Here is a 20933-nt window from a genome sequence, read left to right as displayed (position 1 = left end):
GCTATAAATTACGTTATAGTATTTATTTAAAGAAAGGGAACGTAAATGTATATTCTCAGTAGTTTAATGTGCTAAAATAGTTAGATTTTCAAATAATAATTGTTTCCTTTGCGTGAACTGAAGAAAATATAATTTCTAACTTTATTTTTTCAATTGGTAATTTTACTTTTTTCTAAATGTTAAGTATCAATGTAATCATTCTTATATTAATGAATTAGTACACAATTTTATATCAACACATAGTTATTTATTATCTTAAATTGTCCGGAATTCATTATTAAACGATTGCACACACGTAAGATTTACTCGCGTGGAAGTTCAGCTTTTTTGCCTTTTAGTCAATCTCATCCCTGGTTTATGTAATTTTTCTTTAATATATCAAAAAATATGCTTTAAAATTCAGTATTTTTTAAAATTATATATATATTTTTTAAAAAATGAGTTCGCGTGTCTAAAACAAGGCCAAATTAATTCATGTTTTAACATTAACATTAAGTGATTTAGATAAGTTATTTATATCAGAGCTCTCACGGGCCAGGTAGAACTTGGAATTTTATTCTGACTCTAAAAAACAGGGAATAGTCATGGAAAATTGCATTTTTTTACAGAAACCTGGAATATTCTCACGTCATACCTGAAAAATAACTAGTATAAGAATTATGACTAACTGCAATCAGTTATTGAGATTAGATTGAAATAATTTCAACATCTATTAGAATTATTTGTTATAAAAATTCCAAATTTTAGTGAAGTTTTTCTATGTTTCCATTTTTATTCTATAATATTTTTTTGTCCACTAAATCTAATATAATTTACACATAATCTAATATTTGGCATTACAAATTTCAAAGTTTTTTGATGAAAAATTGCATGGCATATGTAAAATATGGTCTGGATTTACATTGAAATATCTGAAAATTTCTGGAAATTTTCTAAAATTAGTAGACAATCCTGTTATATTATACAGGTATAGGACAAAATAATAGGAACACCTGTGAAAAAATGAAAATATTTTATTAATAAGGAGTTGGGCCACCTTTGGCCTGAATGACAGCTTGCATTCGATGTGGGATAGACAGATAAAGGTCTTGAACAAAGTTCATTGGAATTTGCAGCCATTCCTCTTGCAGGGCTGTCTCGTGTTCAGAGAGTGTGCGTGGAGGAGGAGACTGGGCATGGACTTTTTTCTCCAAAAAACCCCACAAAGGCTCAATGATATTGAGATCAGGGGACTGAGGACACCACGTTAGATGACCTACTTCATAATTATGCTCATTTAACCATGCTTGAACACAGTGAGACGTGTGAACAGGGGCGTTGTCATCTTGGAACACAGGACATTCTCCCGGAAAGAGAGTATGAAGCATAGGGTGAAGATGATCTGCAAGAATGCTTCGGTAATGGTCCCCTTTGACCACCCCCTCTCAAGACAACGAGAGGCCCCAATCCACGGGCAGATATAGCGCCCCACACCAACACAGAACCACCTCCATGTTTCACGGTTGGAACCAGGCAGTCAACATGAAATGCTTCTGCCGGCGTTCGCCACACGTCCGGTGGTCTGGAATAGTGTAAAAGAGGATTCATCAGACCAGATGACTTGTTCCCATTGCTGTTGTGTCCATTTTAGGTGGTCTTGGCACCACTGTAGTCTCTTCAAAGCATTCCGCGCTGAAACTAACGGTTTTGGAATAGCTACTCTACCATGAATGTTAGCAGCATGCAACTCCCGTTGAATAGTTTTCATGAATACAGGGTTCTGAAGGTGGGTATTCGTCTCGGATGTAATCACCGGCAGTGTAGTCTTACGTTTTTGAGCGACTATCCTCTTCAACACCCGTCTATCACGGTCTGACAACTTTGACTTCCTGCCGCTGTTCTGCCTCTCCGAAGACACCTTACCCAACTTTGTGTATGCCGACAGAGTCCTTGATACAGTGGTCCCTGAAACACCTACAAAGTTTTCTGTTCTGGACACGGACGCTCCAGCCAGGCGAGCTCCAATTGTCATGCCTCTTTTAAGGTCAGATAGGTCGGACATAATCTCGCTTTGCTTGAAACAGATTTTTCTCATGCAAATCTCACACTGCCAAATCATCTCACCTTGCCTTTCATCACCACTAGGTGGCACGTTCTTGCGACGAGATATATAATTACTATATTATTATCACTTATCTTTGAATTGATAATTATTTTTTGTTTGCTTGCCAGTTAGTAGTTTATGTGCAGTCTTTGTTTAATTTTATTTCTTCATCCTTGTTTTATTTTTTACTTTAAAAAAAATTTAATTAAAAAATTTGTAAATTTAATTTTATTGAATAAAATATTTAATTTAATTAAAGTTCAGAAGATTAAATTTATGTATAATATTATAATAGTAATTACAAAAAAATAATTAAAATACAGTTCTTTTATTACATGGTAATTTTTATCTTAAATATTGTAAAAAATAAAATAGATTTTTGGCGAAAATGTCCTGTAAAGGCATTAAACGTAAAACACTATCTATTGTGGACAAAGTAAAATTTTTGAAAGCTGTTGACAGCTATTCTCAATTAACAAGGGTTCAAATAGCGAGAAAATTAAATCCCCCCGTTGCTGCGTTAAATTGCAAGAAAGACATCTTAAACTCTTCTTGTTCCAGTGCATCCCCAGAAAGAAAAAAAATAGTGAAAAGAGGAAAATACGAAGATTTTGAAGAAAAACTGATGATATGGTTCACACAAGCAAGATCCTCGAACATTCCTGTCAACATAATTCGACTTAGAGGGAACGCGTTAGAGATTGTGAAGAAATTGAACGTTGATTTCACACCTTCTAATGGATGGATTGATCGGATGAAAAAACGAGCTGGATTAGCTTATAAAACAATTAAAGGAGATGGTAACAGAGTTGATTAACAAGAAGCTGAAGAATGGAAGGCTAAATTACCTGAACTTATTTCAGGTTATCAACCAGAGGACATTTTTAACATGGATGGATGTTAACTGTTTTTCCATCTTTTACCCGATAAAACTTATACTTTTAAAAGTAAACCCTGCCATGGATGAAAAAACAGTCAAAAACATTTGACACTTTTAGTTGGGGCTAGTATGAATGGTACAGAAAATTTACTGATTTTAGTTATTGGTAAAACGAAAAATTTGTGTATTTCTAACCTTCAACGGTTTAAGAAGTTTTCCAATTTAATCAGTTTATTTAAACTTCTTAAGCTGGTTCCACTGTAGTTAATTTTGCTCTTATTATTATTGGTGTAGAAAGTAATATAGAAATAGTTCAAGGTTTCCACTCCTCTGAGAGAACAGGGAAAACCTGGAGAGGACAGGGAATTTTTAGCTTTTCTATAAAAGTCTTTTTTATAAAAGTCTAAACATTAGTCGAAAGCAGGAAGTAATATTAAATCGCTTGCGCATTGGTCACTCTCGAGTAACCCATAAACATCTTTTATTAAACTAAACTGCACCCAAATGTTCTCATTGTAGAGAACAGCTCACTATTAAATATATTTTAACCAAGTGTAACGAATTTAAAACACAGAGACAACGCCACTTTGGTTGCTTTAATCCAACATTGACTTTATTAATTGGAGATAAACCACACAATAACATTTTTAATTATCTAAGGGACATTGGTTTTTACAAATCAATTTAGCTTTAACTTATAGCAGAATGTTTCTTATAAAACAAGTTGTAGGTGCGGTATGGCCAAAAATGGCTTTTGCGCCAATAATACTTAATTAACGAACTAACTAACTTTACAAATGAGAAAATACAGGAAATTTTGTTTCTTATTTCCGTTTTTTAAAAAATGGTGACCACTCAGAGCTCAATCTATGGCATATTTCAGCTATACTAAACTATTTAATCTACTCCAGCATTATTTGTTTTTAAATATGATCAGCTGTATCTTTTTTCTTTAAGCTTCTCCTGTAATTAAATTTTGTATAGTTAGTACAATACAGCTCACACAAGAGTGTGTGTTTCCTCTTAATATATTGTGTATAATATCTACAGGGAATATTTTTTTTTCAAATTAGAGTGGCAACCCTGTAATTGTTTTGTATTATTTTATTTAATAATAGTTAAAAACATTTTGAATTGTAAGGTATACAAATTTCTTTAAAGACTGTAATTGTATGTAGAAACATACACACTTTAAGCAGTTGAATAGCTCCTGAGAAATGGAATTTTAAATTATTATTATTTTTTTTTTTTTTTTTTTTTTTGAAATTTGAATTTCTAAAGAAATATGTGACCAATTTAATTCAAATTTTGTATTTTATCATGAATTAAATTTTTTAAAATGATCTAAAAATTTGTATATCTTATGTATATCTTACAATGTTTATCTTATATTTCTGTATCTTATATACCTTACATTTCAAAATTTTTCAACTCTTATTAATTAAAATAATAAAAAAAGACAAATAATTATTAAATTTTCTTTTTTGTTATCTTTGGACAAGCAAATTTATTAGTGTGTGCAAAAATCTTTCAATTCACTTATAAAAAAAAATTCTCGAGAGATGGCGAAATAAGCAAAAAGCAGAATTAACATTGGACTGCTCTCCTGACTTAGACCACGCTCCAAACTGTTCTCGTGGCAAAACTATTAGGATCATATTTTCTAAATTGTGGCTTCTCCCTGTATTCTGTAGGCCAGAATCAAATGAAAATAGTTTTTATTCAGAAGAGGTACATTTTTGTATTTGTGTTTGGTTTCATAACCTAAATTGTCATCTGCACTAACTAATTACCGTAATTGAGATCATCCCCTCGAACTATTAAAATTTAGTCCTAGTAATGAAAATATGAACATTAGATAAGATGTTCAGGATATTTCATTTATTTTTTATTTACTGCACGTAGCTTTTTCATAAATGCAATTTAAATGAAACAGCAATATCATATTAATTAAGGACCAGAACATTATGCATAGTTAAAGCAAAAGTACTTTTAAGGCTTGTCCCATGGGAATTTTCAACTAAATTTAATTCAATGGAATAGGTTCAAAAAGATAATTGTGCAACAGAAAATATTGAGCAAAAGGTTAAAACTTCAGCTTATTGTCAGAATAAATCATTGAAAGAAATATTTGAAGGAAATGCCCATTCTATGTAAAAGTAGATCAGAAAGAACTTAGCAAATAATTGGAATAAATTTATTTGAATAAATAACATATGCTATCTTTTATTAATGGATTACTACCATTAGGGTAAAATAAATTTCCCTATGGCACAAATTATTACTATATATCTATATATTAGACAAGGTTTATTCGTAAAAGAAATCACAGAAACTTTTAGTTTTATTTATCTTTCTATTATTATGCTTTTTCATATCTCTCTATTCTTCAAATTTCAACTTTATTCTGCAATTTTAATTGAATAAAGGACTATTACTATTCAACTCAATCTTAATACACACTCTAAGTAGAAATTTTATAATGCAGTATCTTCCTTAAATAAAATTTGCTTAACTTTTTTAATTAAACTTTCTTCTTTCAAATAGTTTTAACAATTAAAGAGGAAAATAAAACAAGCTGCATTTGTTTATCTAGGAATTTATAAGAAATTTAAAAGGAACTAAAATTTATAATATAAAATTTTTTAGGAGTTATTATCTTATCTGAAATCCTTATCTTATTTAAAATTGATTTTTCTTTTAAGCAATACTTTTTTTAAAATAAATATGTAAGCACTATTTATAAAACCTTTCATTATCTTTCTAGGTTAAAATTGACAGTTATGCTTTGAAACAAAAATTTTTATGAGGTCATTAAGGTGAAAATCCTTTTTGTTGGACCAAATTGTTATAAAAGCAAAATGCTCTGGCTTCTTTTTATGTTAAGATTTGCCAAAAAAAAAATTAATATCAGAACAGGCTCTTTAAAGTCAAAAATATTTTTGTTTATAATTGACTTATATATTTATTTTTCTTATTTAGATCAAAATCTTCATCTGATCACTCAAAATCTAGACCGGAAAACCAAATTATTGTTTTACCCAAGGATCCATTATCTTCCCATCTTGAAGCCCTGCATACTTTTCAATCTTGGTTTGATGGAGAATATCATCATTTTAATGAATTTAAGGTCAGTCTTTAAGTACCGATTCAAGCACTAAAAAAGATTTATAATATACATTTTAAATTAAAGGGTTCATTAACATTCTAAGTTGAAAAAATTTACCTTTTCGTGTTTTTATGCTTCCCTTAATTGGCTCGTAGAACAGGTATGTCGCTAGGAAACGTGGCTTAACATGCATTCCCCAAAAATGTTTAGTTATTGCTTAAAGCTCATTCTAGATCTGGTGATAACTTTAAAATGAACGTAATTTCTTCTTCTTTATGGACACTACAGCCAGGGCCTGTTGCACAATATTTTGCCAATCAGCTCTTTCCCTGACCTTGATCTTCAAGTAAGAGATCTTGAATGTTTTTAAATCATCCATCTTTTCTTTGGTCTCTCTCTTGGCCTAATGTAATGAAATTCAAACAATGTAATTTTATTGTTTGATAATATAATCTCTGTTATTCTGCTATACAATTTTCTCAATTCTGTCACATTGTTTCTCAATTCTGTCACATTGTTTCTCAATTCTGTCACATTGTTTCTCAATTCTGTCACATTGTTTCTCAATTCTGTCACATTGTTTCTCAATTCTGTCACTTTTTTCACTACTTTTTCCTTTTATGACCCACACTGAGCCCTGTAAATAGCTTCATCAAATCTTGTAAATTGTTCTCTATATTTATTTAACAGAATCATTTCACCATGCTGTAGTTGGTTAAAATGAATTATTTAGTTTGTCTTCTTAATGTACCTTGAAAAATTTAAAGAGTTGTCCAGCTTTTGCAACCAGGTTCTTAATCTTCACCCTCTTTTTTCACTGTTCTTAAGTGCTGAATGTTGTTTTATCCCATTTTTTATTTCATGCTATTACTTGATTCAAACTTATTTTATATAGGATGATGATTGGGTTATGAATGTTCTTGCAATATACTCAGTTGCAGGGAACTTTTTCTGTTTTCTTCCTCCATAGCACTCACATTACTAGCATGAATCTCCAATGGTTGTCCCAGTCTTGATTTAACTTCTAGTATAAAAGCACCCTGCCAAAATTTATCAAACAATTTTGCACAGTTTGTAGTGTCGAATCACTGTCTAAATGAACAACCAAATTGTTCTCATGTGTAGTTGTATTACTCACACATTTCTGAAACTCATAGAACATTACAAATTGTAAATTAACCTTTTTATTATTCATTTTTTGAACATCAATCAAAACACTCTTTTCAGTACTGAACCTAGACAGACCCCTGATCTTAAAGGCCTCCCCAAGAGAGAGTCTGATCAAAGTTACATTCCATATGAACTTTTGAATCATATATGTGTAGTAGTTTTAAAAATAACTTTGAATCAAATTTATAAAACAAAGTATCATACATTAAACTTAGCTACGATCACCATCTCTGGTGGCACAACAGCGCCCTATGTCGCCTTCTTTAGAGTATTTTTCCATTCCACTCTTTTGTAGGCAGCTGTTCTCCAGTTCCTTACTTTAATTACAGAAAAGTCTTGTTCTGAACAGCTTGTCTATTGTTGTAATTCTTATTTGTGTCTTAGCCTTTTATTATATTGAGTGGCACTGAAAACTTTCAAGGACTGTCAACTTCAAAGGACTTTCAACTGTTTGAGTTCATCCTTACCATCTCCTTCTGTTTAGTCTGATTAATTTTATCATATCTTTTTCATATAACTTGTATAATTCCTAGTTGTATCTTTCTCTTCAGACACCATTGTCTCTATCAAAAATAGTTCTGTGGATTCTTTTTTCAAATATTAAGAGAGCATTTTCAGCTTTTCTTATGAGGGTACATATTTTCAAAGCATATGTTAAAACTGGTTTTATAAGTGTTATGTAAAGTGGTATTTTAGTTTTATTTTAATAAAGTGGGATTTTAAGAGTCTTCTGAGTCCATAAACGTATTAAATAGCTGCTAAATTTCTTTTTTTTATTTCCATATTAACTTATATTTTGATAAATTTATTTTTGATTCTAAATCAGTGAATGGTATGTAGATTCAAATTTATGGGTTCCAATTTCAAATTACATTTCCGATTATACATATATATTTTTGTGACAAAAATCTAGGAATGCTTTTCATTTTGGCAAAAGAATTCATTAATATATTTTGCCAGGTTGAAGAATTTTTATGGTATTTTTCTGTTCCCTTAAAAACATTGAATTCTTTTTAATAGACACATGTTTAGTTAACATGCTAAAATTTGTAAGAAATTATTATTCATTGAAAAATGTCTATGCATTTTTTTTAAAATTAGGTAATTTATATAGTAATGCTAAACTCTAAAATTTTTGTTTGCATTGAGAATTTTTTTGTAATAAATTTAATTATTGCTTCTTATGAAAATAATTTGAAGTTCATCAAGTTTAATAATTTATCATCAGTTTTTTCTTAGGATGTTATTTTTAAGTTTTCAATTAAACTTTAACGTAAAAAGATATATTGAAATATGTTCTATTACAATAAGTCAAGCATTGAAAGCAATGACTGTCTTTAAATCTTATACTGTAAGTATTTGTAATCAAATATTATTATTTCCAACAAGAAAATGAAGGAATCAACTTTGTTATACTTTTGTGGGATTATAATCAGTATATAAAGTACGTTTTATTATTATAAATGTATCAAGAATTATATTATTATAAATATCAAAAAATTGTATCTGTTACAAATTTTGTTGCTTACATATTTATTATTTTAGTTTAAAACTCCTTCACTGTTTCTTATGCGAATTTTTAAACTGTACACGTTGTTACTTTTAAATATTATTCAACTTTTTAAACAAACAAACAAAAACTAAAAAACGGTCTCACAGTATTAACCAAAAAATCTGGTTTAAGCAAAAAAATGTTTCTTTTTTCCACCCTGCTTTAAGGGCTTCAAATAAAATGTAAATTTAAATTTTTTCTTTCTAAATTTATTTATACTGAGATGTATAGGAAATATATGAAAGATGGTTAATACATTTAACAGCAAAAAGTAATAGCAGAATTGCATATAATTCAAAATTCTTTATTAAATTGTTTGTCAGCAAATCAATGATATTTATGTTGCTTTTCAAACAAAAAACTTATTGCAGTTTGTTTCAATATTAATATTTATTTTTTATGAATTTCTTTTTTGCAGTTTTTGAGCAGTCATAACTTCTGGCTACAAAATAAAATTAAACCTTTGAATCAAAGAACGATGTTTTACATCAGAAGTTCATCGAAATTGTTGACAGAATATTCTCAATAATACTCCATTTTAATTTTTATTCACTCCTAATAATGCTTTGTTTTCCTTTACTGAAAGCTATTTCTTTGCTAACAACAATCAATTCAACTATTGAATATTGTATTAAAAACAAATATTTATGCAATGTTTTTAAAAGCAGCCATAATTTCCAAATATAAATTATTATTTGAAGGAAGGGAACTGAATTTAAAAGAGTTCAAAATTTTAGTTGTCTGTTTAAAATTTTATACAATACTTATTCATGGGATAGTATAGAGAGTATAAAATTTAAGCTTTATTGTCATATTAATGCACTCTCAATCTGTGGCTTTTTTTTTTCCTTTAGCAAAAAGAGTTTTGAAGAATGTCTTGAAATAATAAGAAAAAACATTGAATGTTTTTGAACGGGACATAACTTGCTCCCTCCCTTTATTGTATCTAAAAATCTAAGTTGCTTAGTTATACATTTTTTCCTTTAAAAAAATTCGATATATTTTACTTTTTTGTAACATTTTCTTTTATTTAATTTGTAATGTTAATGTTATGTAAAGGGTGATGGAAGGCACTTAATTACTATCAGCAAAGATCAAACAATCAAACTTTGGGACATGAGAGCTTTTTCCCCTTCATCTAGTGTAGAGGTAAAAATTATTTATTATATCACTATACATTAAGAATTACCATCATGGTATAAGTTGCTATCTATTTTGTTCATTCCTTAATACTTTTATTTTCTTCACTTTCACAGCAATTGTATGATGAAATATTAAAAAAATATTTAGTTATGTTCATAATTAATTGTTTATTCAATGGAAAGTCAGCAAAATAAAATATCAAATGTGGGAGACCTTATTGTGAAATCCTACTTAACAGTTTTTGAATTTTTATCTAAATTTTAGCTTTGAATGTTTAGCTAAATCTAGCTTTGGATTTTTAGTTTCCAATTTTCATTCAAAATTTAGATAAAACTATAATTTAATCAAATATTTCTTTAATTTTTTTATTGTGTTATTTAATTTTTGAATTACCCCATTATAATATTTAAGTTTCTGATTATGATAAATGTTTTTTTTTCTTTCATTTTTTAATTGTGTTGTATAATTAATTATTGATTCTTTATGTTTTATGAAACCTCAAAATTGAGTATTAAGGAAATTATAAGCCAAATATACCATAAGTCATAAAACCTAGAGGAAATTATAAACAAAATGTACCATTCATTCTGAGTCATGAATCCTCAAAACTGAGTATTGAGGAAATAATATACTGATAATGTAATTAAAAATTAATATCTTGATATACTAAATGTTTTGAATTGCAATAAATCAAAAAAGATAAGTGTAAAGTGCCCATTACATGAACCATATTATAATAATTTTTTAAAAGAAGTTGTGAGGATTGTAAAGTGTTTGACATGTATGTGTGTTGTCATTTCTGTATTTTTAGGAAATAATTGAAATTGCTTTTGTCTAAATAATGTATTAATATTTTGTTTTGATTTTTTGCATTTCTTAGCTTTATATTTATTGATTTTCAGGGTGCTTATAAGGCTGTTAAATCACATAATTGGGATTACAGATGGCAAAGGGTTCCAACAAGTCGTAAGTTGCTTTGCTCATTTAATTTTTCTGGAAAAGTTTCAGTGAGAATTTATACGTGTTAAAACTTTTTTGATGTTCATTTAAAAAATCAGTGGAACTAAAATGATATATTAGGGAGTCCAAGCTTGAACACATTTTTTCGTTTAGTACACAAACTTCTATCCGTTTTAAGTTTAAATGACAATTTTTTTAAATACTTTTATTTTCGTTTTCCCAATGTATTGTATTTGTATTTGTTTGCACCAAAACTATTGATGAGGCAGCACAATATTTTTCAAAAATAGTTGAAAAATAAAGATACTTAATCACTTTAAAAAAACATATTTTTCTCATAAATTATTTATATAAAATTATGCTTGAAGTTTTGGCTAGTTAATTCTATACCATAAATTTATCTGTGTTGTTTCAAAACATTTTATTTATATTAAAACCAATTTTGATAAAGTTGAAAAATTCTTTCTTACGCTATAACTTTTCAAAAATTTAAAAACAAGCAGAGGTATCTAACTAAACTATTTTTCTAAAAATTCTTATTTTTTATATTATTTCATATTTGTTCGTTGAACAGCCGACCCCATTTTGGGTTTATGGCTTCTAATTTTCAACTTCATACCCTTTTAATTTTGAACCCAATCCAGAAGACAAGGGAACTCCTGGATCAAGTAGTGGGACAAATTTGCCTTTGTGAATGATTTTTTGATGGAATTGACCCGCGTTTGTGTTACATGGAGAGGAAGACCACGAGAATCTCCCACGGTTAGCCTGACAGCAAAAGGACTGTAACCCATGATTCGTCTACCACGAAGGATATTTCAAGTCAACACTGTGGTCGTTGAAAGCCGTATGCAGATTCGTATCGACCAACCATCACCGGGATTCGAACCTGGTTCACCTCATTGGATGGCAAACGCTCTATCTCCTGAGCCATATCGGCTCCCTCAGAAATATTGATTTTTTATGGGAACATGGAGGGACTTTTGACTTGACAGATTTAACGTGCATCAGTCACCCTTTACTACATGGGGAGTCTTCGGCTGGCGAGGATCGAGCCCACAAACTCTTGGGCATGGATTCAGTAAGAAATGCTTATTTGCAGAATTTTACGAATGTAGATTTTTTTTTTAAAAGAAAACATTCTAACTATAAAATTACACAACTCTGATTCTCATTTGGCAACAACCTTGTATATTTCACACATTTCAAATGATACTCCCCAAGTAATGAGATTAAGCTAGAAACAAGTTTTTATTATGCTTTGCAAAAATTATGAAGATCTAGCTATGCAAGCATTAAATTTTAAATTCCTCTCTCTAAGGTGATAATGCAACCAATTGTGTTATATAGATTTGAGACTTTCATTGAAGTAGATTCTGATCTTTTAAAAATGTGGGAAAGGAAAAAATTATATGGATGATTTTTGGTGCATTTTTCTGAAGAATCCAGAACGCATTTTAAAATTGTGAATAAGTTTTAAGTGTTTTGATATAAATAATAATTAGACGGGTGAGCAACATTTAACAATTAATTTAATTAAACAAAATAAGTAACATCTCGAAAACAGCATTTCTATGCCATCACAACCTTGTATGTTTTCCCTCTCAGGGGAAAAGTTTAATCATTCTCCCTTTCAATTTGGATTTTCCCTTTTTTACGTTTGCTCTGATTCTCACTAATCCTATTGGAGAATCAGTAGATTGATGGTCATTGGTAGCAACAGCCCCTGGGACAGAATTTTTTCGATCTGTCTGCGACAAAACTCTATACCACTAATATATATCTGCAAGATGCTTTTATAATAACAAATATATATGTTTCCAATTTAAAATAACAAAAGCGATGTGTTTACGAAAAAAACTATATATATTTTTTTATTGAACATGTAATAATTTTTTATTCTAATATTATGTTTGAAATTCTCCCATTTTGTTGGGGATGCACAAATAATTTTTTTCCTCGCATTTTGTAAATAATCATCACAGTAAAAAAAAATGATGATATCCGTAGAAAATTGCCTACGAAATAATGTGAATCTCACTCCTCAAATGCGTGTTTCGTTTCGAGATTTGGTTGATGTGATGAATAATATTGTATAAAAATTATTGAATTTAAAAACTATGAAGAAGTCAATAACTGTCAAAAATTCGAAAGAATTATTGCCTTAGAAGGCTCAAATACACGATTAGAATTTTCCATATTGTTTGAAATATATCCGGATATTTAAAATCCATGTGAAAATCAATAACTGCTGAAAATACAATTCAAACATTACATCGATTTGCAATATTATCTGGCTTAAAATGAACACTGAAAAAAGTGATTATCTAAATGCATCTAACACATAATTCAAATTTCTGTGGAAAAGAAAATTTTTTTTTTACTTTTTAAAAGAAAATGTTTTTTTGCAAGAACTCTTCTGCGACATCATAAAATTGTTTGTTAATCAATGCTTTAAGTATTTATTTGATGTATGTATTCTAACAGTGAACAAGCACAGTGTGCTCATGACTTACAGGGGTCACAGTGTTCTCCAAACCCTGATTCACCTGAGTCCACCACTGGACAGTGCTTCATCTACACAAGGAAGATTTGTGGGTGAGTTTTTTAAATTTAAGATACTTTTTTCAATTCTGTACAAGAAAATTAATGCTTGTTGAACCTCGTTAACGCGAAATCGGTGGAACTATCATAATTGTTTACCGAATTTCGTCTGATATGATATATCGTGAAAAAAATTCATTCGTGTATTATTAATACATGTTATGTACTACATTAATGTACTATTATGAACCAAACAAATTAAAATAAGCTTAAAAGTTTTAACTACTTTATTAGACTATTTTATATTACCTATTTTATTTATTTGCCCATCTGCTGCTTCTAACAAAGGAAGAAAATGGAAATAGCATTCCTCAAAAGGAATGATTGAAGTTTTATTCACATGCTCATTGCCTGTGTTGTGTCCAGTTTCCTTTCATGTTAAGCGATAATCAGCTTAAAAATTTCATGTTAGACTTGTAAAATGCAACAAATATTGATTGCTGACTCATGGTGACCATACATTTGTTTCATGTAAAGCAATATGTCATTTTAAGCTTTTTCGCCCTAGTGATGTTCAACTGTATAACATGTATTGTACTAAAAATGCTTTTATTGACACTAACTATAAAGTGGAAAAACTTTGCTATGTCTTGGATGGCTGTGTTCAATGACTATTTTCTTCCTTTGTTAGAAGTAGCAGATGGGCAAATGAATAAAATTGTTAAAATAAAATGGTTTAATAAAGTAGCTATAACTCTTAAGCTTATTTTAATTTGTTTGGTTCATGATAGTATTGTGAGACATGACAAATTTTACTTTGAAGTTAGCAGGTTTTGATAGAAATCTAATATTCTTAACAAAAAAAATGAATCAAAATTTTTTTTAGTTGTAGAATATAAATATAGCAAAGTGTATTATGTAAATATGAAGTATCTTATTTTATCAAAAATTAGGTTGCTTTCATTTACCCAAATTGTACTGACAACTTTGCGAGAAAATATTTTTTATTGCAAAATTGAATTTTAATGTAAGGAATACTCATAAAGAGTATTGATCAACTGCACAAAGTAACAAAAAAATTGGTAAAGAATGAGGCCAATTACTTTAACAAAAGATTTAAAATTTTTGTACTGTTATGAGGTTGATGGTTGTGTCATTTGCTGTTAAGGCAGTTCACTTTAATATTCTGAGAGTTTTTGTTATTACGAAATCTAGTGAGGACTTTTCGTTAAAGCATTTTTTTTTATTTTCATTGGTGTCATTCTGCTCAATTTATGGATAAGTTTGGTTACGGTTACAGTTTGGTACATTTGGTTACAAAATATTATTTCTGATGAATGGAACAATTTGACGTGCATGCACAGTGTCTTAGTTATTAGAAGTTTTTTATGTTTTGTTTTATGTGCTTTGTATACTGCATCATAAATTTTTGATTTACAGTTTATGATATTTTGACGGGTAAAATCAAGGCAATACTTAGGGGTCACAAAGGTTGTGTACGAGATGTGGCATGGCATCCTTACAGAAATGAAATAAGGAGTAGTTCAGTGAGTATTCTCTGTTTGTTTCTCACATCATATGTATAGTTTGTCTATGGTAAGAACTCCCCCTGCCGCAAAGTCTGAGGCCGTCTGCTGCTCTGGAAACAAGAACAGCGCATTTCAGGGAGTGTAGCTTCTCTTTACTCTAGGGCTAACACAGTTGACCGGGGAAAAAAAAAGATTCCCTTTCTCTCGCCGACCTGGGCCAAAACCTCTCCTAAACAATGATCCCACACTCCTACTTGAAATAATTATACCTCGTTACCATAGTCACCACCACAGGTCCAGGCGAATGGTTAGGGGAGTTCTTATTTTAGACAAATTATAGTAGGTTGTGCTGTAACTCTTTCATTGGACTTTGTTATTGAAAAGCTGAAGAATGATTCAGCTATACTAAACTATTTCATTTATTATTTGTTTTAATTATGTTCAGCTGTACCATTTTCTCTAAGTTTTTCCAGCAATTAAAATTACTCTAGTTAGCCCAATATAGCTCACTGATTATGTGTTTCCTCTCAATATATTGTGTATAATATTTACAGGGAATTTTTTTCCAGATTAGAGTGAAAAACCTTGGGTTTTTGCAATCCTGAAATTTGTTTAATGTTAACTATTAAAATTTGTTAATATTGAGGAACCAAGAAAATTTATTTCAGTGAAAGAATAAAATAAAATGGTCTTTTGCAGTGGGATGGAACAGTTGTGAAATGGACTTTTAATAAGATTGATTCAGACTCTGAAGATATAATGCCTGGCCAAAACAGTGAAGTGGATGGTTTGAGGAGATCTCAGTAGATAAGAGAAGGGAAACCAGACTTTTCTCACCTATTGTATTGTAATTAATAAAAATATATTTTTTTAAAGAAGGTGTTATGTATAAATAAAAGTCATAAAAATTTGCTTTTATCTGTGAATTTTTATTAGAGTATTAATATTGCTACATTATAACTTAACACCTATATTGTTGTGCAATTGAAAGTACAATGCAAGTGCTTCACATTAAATAAAAAATTAAAAAAACTTGAGGACTATTTCCTTTTTCTTAGCAATGCTAATAATACTAAAAAAGAATTTTGAAAAATTAATAAAAAAACTGAGTTTTGATTTTTAAAAAAAAAATTTTTTTTTTTTTTGTTGCTCTATGCAGGCTTTATAGTTGTTCTGATGTTCCTGATGGAAAAAAAAGTTTTTTTTTTTTATTCATCTTGATTTTTAGCTTTTTGCCCTGATTATTCCTAGTTTCTGTGCATGTTCATTTTCTAGAAATACAAATACGGTTTTTTAAAAAATAGGTTTTAAAAACATTCACAAGATTTTGATTTTTGATCCAAATTTTTTTTATTAATAGTACTGGTAGAGAACGCAAAATTTGATAGTTCTAGTTTAAAGACCATCTACTATATAAATGGTTCAGGCGCATAGGAACTTAAAGTACATATTACTTACAGTACAGTATAGAACTAAACTTATTTCAACCTTTTTTGTGAATACAGTAATTTTATAAGAAAGATACTTAGTTAACAGTTTTACATTATCTGGAATGCATTTATTTATTATTTTTAGCAAGTGCAGTGACAAATCTTGCAGAGTGGAGTTTTGTAGTTTCACAATTCTTGATTCATTTCTTAAATGTGATTTTAAAAACTGATCAGTTCCAATCTAGGATCAGATTTTGTAATTGTTCTGATATTCCTAACTTTCTGGGTGAAGAATATTTTGTTCTTATTTGTCATGATTTTTAGTTTTTATTCCCTGATTTTAGCATGCGTTCTGAACATCTGATTTTCTAAGAATATGGATGAAAAATTAGATTTGAAGAATCCAAACATTTGCATTTTCCATCCAACACTTTTTTATTTTAATTAATAATAATTGTAGAAATCACAAAATTTGATTCCGAAAATTTAACATGTACTCAGAGTTTAAATTAAATGAGTAATTAAATTCACAATGATATAACTTGATTCTAAAAATAAAAAAAATTTCTTTTTTGAAGCAAATGAACTTTTTAAAGAGCGCAGTTGGTTATGGCGTCATTCACACCACTGGTTGAAGAGCTGGAAGTAGTGAGTTTGATCCTGCCAACCGGCATGTTTATGCAGTAAGGTGCACATTATGTCTATTATGGCTAAACGTCCTCTCGGTGGTTGTGGTGTGGAAGTTTGAAGAGAGGGGTTCATGTCTACTGTCCACGTTGTCTGCCTAGGGTCAAAATTTCTTGGCATTCCTACCATGAACATTAAAGGATAAAACCTTAAAAATGAAACTAGATGATTGGGTGGTGTGTGAAGTTTTTTAATCTAGTAATAACGTAGAACTTTAATTTCTGGGGCTTATTTCTTTAGTAAAAATATTAATTCTCCTACATTTAAATTACATTATAAGGTTTTTTAATTTTTTTTTTTTTTGCATTTAGTTTCGTTCAATACAAATAATTATTTGATTTTTTAAAACATTCAGAAATTTGTAAATTTTCTCTTGCCTGTAACATAATTTACCAAAAATCCAATTTTTATAATTTGACTGCAATAGCTTTTAAATGGATATTATAACCATCTAACAGACATCAAATAAAAAAATTTATTTTAAAAACGAAATATTTATTCAAAACCAAACGTGTTAGGTTTTTAATAACTACTTTTATATTTTGAATAATATGATAAGTATTAATTGAGCATTAAATAACTTTGCTGACAATGTATTTTTAACAAAATTTAATAATTTCTATATATTTTAGAGCTTCAAAATTAGTATACTAAATTCAACATGATTGATAATTGTCTAGGATAAAAATAAATATAAAATATCTTGAAGCAAAGCATGAAATTAACCAATGCAGTAAAGGGAGCGCATTCTTATTTCAGCAAAACTTTTAGTAGTAAAACTATTACAATCACCACATTGATAAATATTTTCGCCTGTGTCCATATTTAAAATTAGCTATGTTGTATTTTGCTCTATTTTGTGTTATGATCAAATAGACAGTTAGTTGAAATATTTGACTTCGAACTTTTTCAACTGTTAAGTTTCATCAATATATTAAAATCAAGCGACTTTCTAAACTATTCAAAGACAAAATCGGTTTAAATTTTTTAGTGAATATAGTTGACTCTCATTTCTCTGAAGCACCCAAATTTGCTTTGATTCCAAAACAACTGAACAGATTAAACTTTTTGTGACATCACGAACTCTGAATTGAGGCCCTCAAGATCTCAGGAATACAAACAGACCCACCAATTTAACATTTGCTCATTCAAGTATTTAATTTTTTTCAGCCACCACAATTCTTTATCAGCTTACAATTTTTTATTAAATCTGCAATCTTCTTTATTTAAACTAGTTTCACGAGACTGAGTTCCTAAAAAATCAGATCCTATTGCTATGAGCTCATGCATGCTCCCTCAAAACGTTTTGATGGCATGTGTTATTATAAATTTGATTTGTAATAATTTTGTAAGCTTAAAAGTAATTAGTCTTAGATTTCTGAAAGGAATGTTTGAATTCTTAACAATTTTTCCCGTGCTTATGTCTCAGCGCCATGTTTTTTTCTTCTTCTTACATTACTTTAATTTAAATAATACAGATTTGAAAAAAATACATCACTTTCTTTTCTGATATGCATGTGCAAATTTTTTTAAAAGTATATTTCTATAGAATGTTACCTGTAGAAATTATATTGACAGTTACAGTATAAAACTCTATTTTATGTATAAAAATATAGTTTTTTATTTCATTTTTGATATTTACAAATAAGTAAATAAAGCTGTTTATATCTTTGATTCAATTGTTCGTAGCCAAAATGTACATATTATTGGCAATTCTTATTTTATATTATATATTCTTACTTATACTCAAACAAATAATATTTACCATAAATTAAAAAAAGAGCATACCTATTTTTTTAAATTTTCAGTTATTACCCTTCTCTTTACGTGTAATCCTAATAATTTTAATTCTAAATATGTTTCTTAATTCATTAAATAGTATTTTTTGCCATGAAATTGTGTAAAAAAATAAGTAGTTGTAAATAAATTGTATAAAAAAATAAAATAAACTTTATACCAAAAGATATTTTAATAATAATAAAAAAACATGGATAATCATATTTTTAAATAATTTGTTAAAAAAATTAACACATACAGCTTGGAAAATAAATTTGATTTTTGTTGAATAATATCACCCTTTTTCAAAGGTTAAAATTTAAAATATATTTAATGGAATAAAAAAAGAACATATTTAGTGGTTAAATTTCATTTGTAAGAATTCAGTTAAACAAATTTGCTGCAGCAATTTGAATTAATTCATAGAGTAAATATTTTAAGCTATTTACTCTTTTAATTATGTATCTTTATTGACCTTTATTTATTTTTCATTAAAATAAATGCATGCAGTTATGAGCAATTATTAGGTTTTAAAAATTTTATTAAGTAAACAATTCAATCTCATTAGAATGTTATGGAATGTAATGTTTATTCAATTGACAAGTTTTGTGAGTACAGTATTTATCACATAATTTTTGAAAAGAAAAATTTAAAACTTATCGTAATATCAATGACATTATTACCATAATTTTTTTGAATTTTTTGTAGTATATTGCAATCCAACCAAAAAAAAGTAACTGAAAAAAAAAAAATCTAATTAAAATATCCTTAGAATGACGAAAAACAACATAATCATCCTAATGCTTAGTGAATATCTTTTTATAATTTAGAAAATTTCTTTGCAAGCAAAAAGAGAAGTAAATGCATGAATTAATAAACAATTGTAAGTTTTAAAATTTATTAAGTAATTTTTTTTTTATCTTAATGACAGGCACTGAGCTTTCATCCTTCACCTTGAAAGATGCCGGAAGTGTTGCCCATTTAAAGTTACCCAATGGGCACCTGTAAAACTAATTCACGGAGGAGAGCAACATTACCCATGCTACACTGTCACAGATACCTGTTTATAGGTTGGGCCACATTCACACAACAGAGAATAGCCCACTCAGAGAAACATCCATGCACTAAGTTGGATACGAACCCGCAACCATTGGTTTCGCAGTCAGGCATGCTGACCACTCGGTTTACCTGGTCGGCATTTATTAAGTAAATAATTTAATCTATGAATGTTTTAGTATATGAGGTATTTTCAACCAACAAGTTTTGTAATTACAGTATTTATTGAAGAGAAAAATCAAATAATAATAATAATATCTATCAATAAGATCCAATGCATTCCATTCCCCGATCCAATTATGCAATCCATTCCCTTTTTTTTTAAACATTTTGCAGTCAATAGAAACCCTAACAAAGAAAGAGTACACAAAGAACAATGAAATAAAAATGGCAGAAAGCTGATCAAAACAACTTAATAATCCATAGCTAATAGATATTTGTTTTATAATCAATTCAAGTATTCTTAATGGAAAGTGTCATTGCAAGTAAAAATTCATCAAAAAAATATTAAAATTTTAAAACATAATAAAAATACCCTTGAGATGGCAAAAATTTAATGAATGGTGGCTAATGGTAGTTTTTAAACAATTTATTTAAGTTTTAATATTTTTAGTAACACTGTAACAATGAGGGCCAAAATCAATTGGACTGTTCAGATCTGCATAACAATGGGAGACGAAAATAAGGAGAATTTGTTTCCTCAATAGCTATTCCAATTTCAAACGCTTCTTCGGAGCACATGCATTAGCTCATAATAATAGGAGTCATTTTTGGCGGTGCTCTATCTTTAAAAACTAGTAGTATTCAGCCTTTTGCCCCAGATGTCCTACAAAAGGGCTCGTGCTTCACAAACTCTCATAGATGTTTAAGCTGAGCATGTATTGTGTAATTTTCTCTCCTAGCTATTTACTTCTCCTGTTTTTAATTTTTTACTTCTTTCTTAACTTCATGGAGTATTGGAATATATTTTTCATGTTATTGGTTTTTAGATTTCAATTAGTTGTTAACAGTTTT

General features: G+C 28.9%; 1 pseudogene across 1 annotated transcript in view; it reads left to right on the top strand.

Annotated features, from left to right (window-relative positions):
• LOC122273317 (suppressor of hairless homolog) overlaps positions 1-15896 on the top strand; it is a 42832-nt pseudogene extending 26936 nt beyond the window's left edge. The window contains exons 6-10 of the transcript XR_015429255.1: positions 9854-9943; positions 10840-10903; positions 13385-13495; positions 14882-14988; positions 15670-15896. The product of XR_015429255.1 is annotated as a suppressor of hairless homolog (transcript). The remainder of the gene's footprint in view (positions 1-9853; positions 9944-10839; positions 10904-13384; positions 13496-14881; positions 14989-15669) is intronic.
• The last annotated feature ends 5037 nt before the right edge of the window (positions 15897-20933 follow it).

This window comes from Parasteatoda tepidariorum, chromosome 1 (genome assembly GCF_982258835.1).
Source record: "Parasteatoda tepidariorum strain Cologne lab strain chromosome 1, Ptep-v5.0, whole genome shotgun sequence".
In the NCBI taxonomy this organism is placed as follows: domain Eukaryota; kingdom Metazoa; phylum Arthropoda; class Arachnida; order Araneae; family Theridiidae; genus Parasteatoda; species Parasteatoda tepidariorum.
The sequence above is the reverse complement of the archived record's forward strand: the minus strand, read 5'-3'. Positions and strand labels throughout refer to the sequence as shown.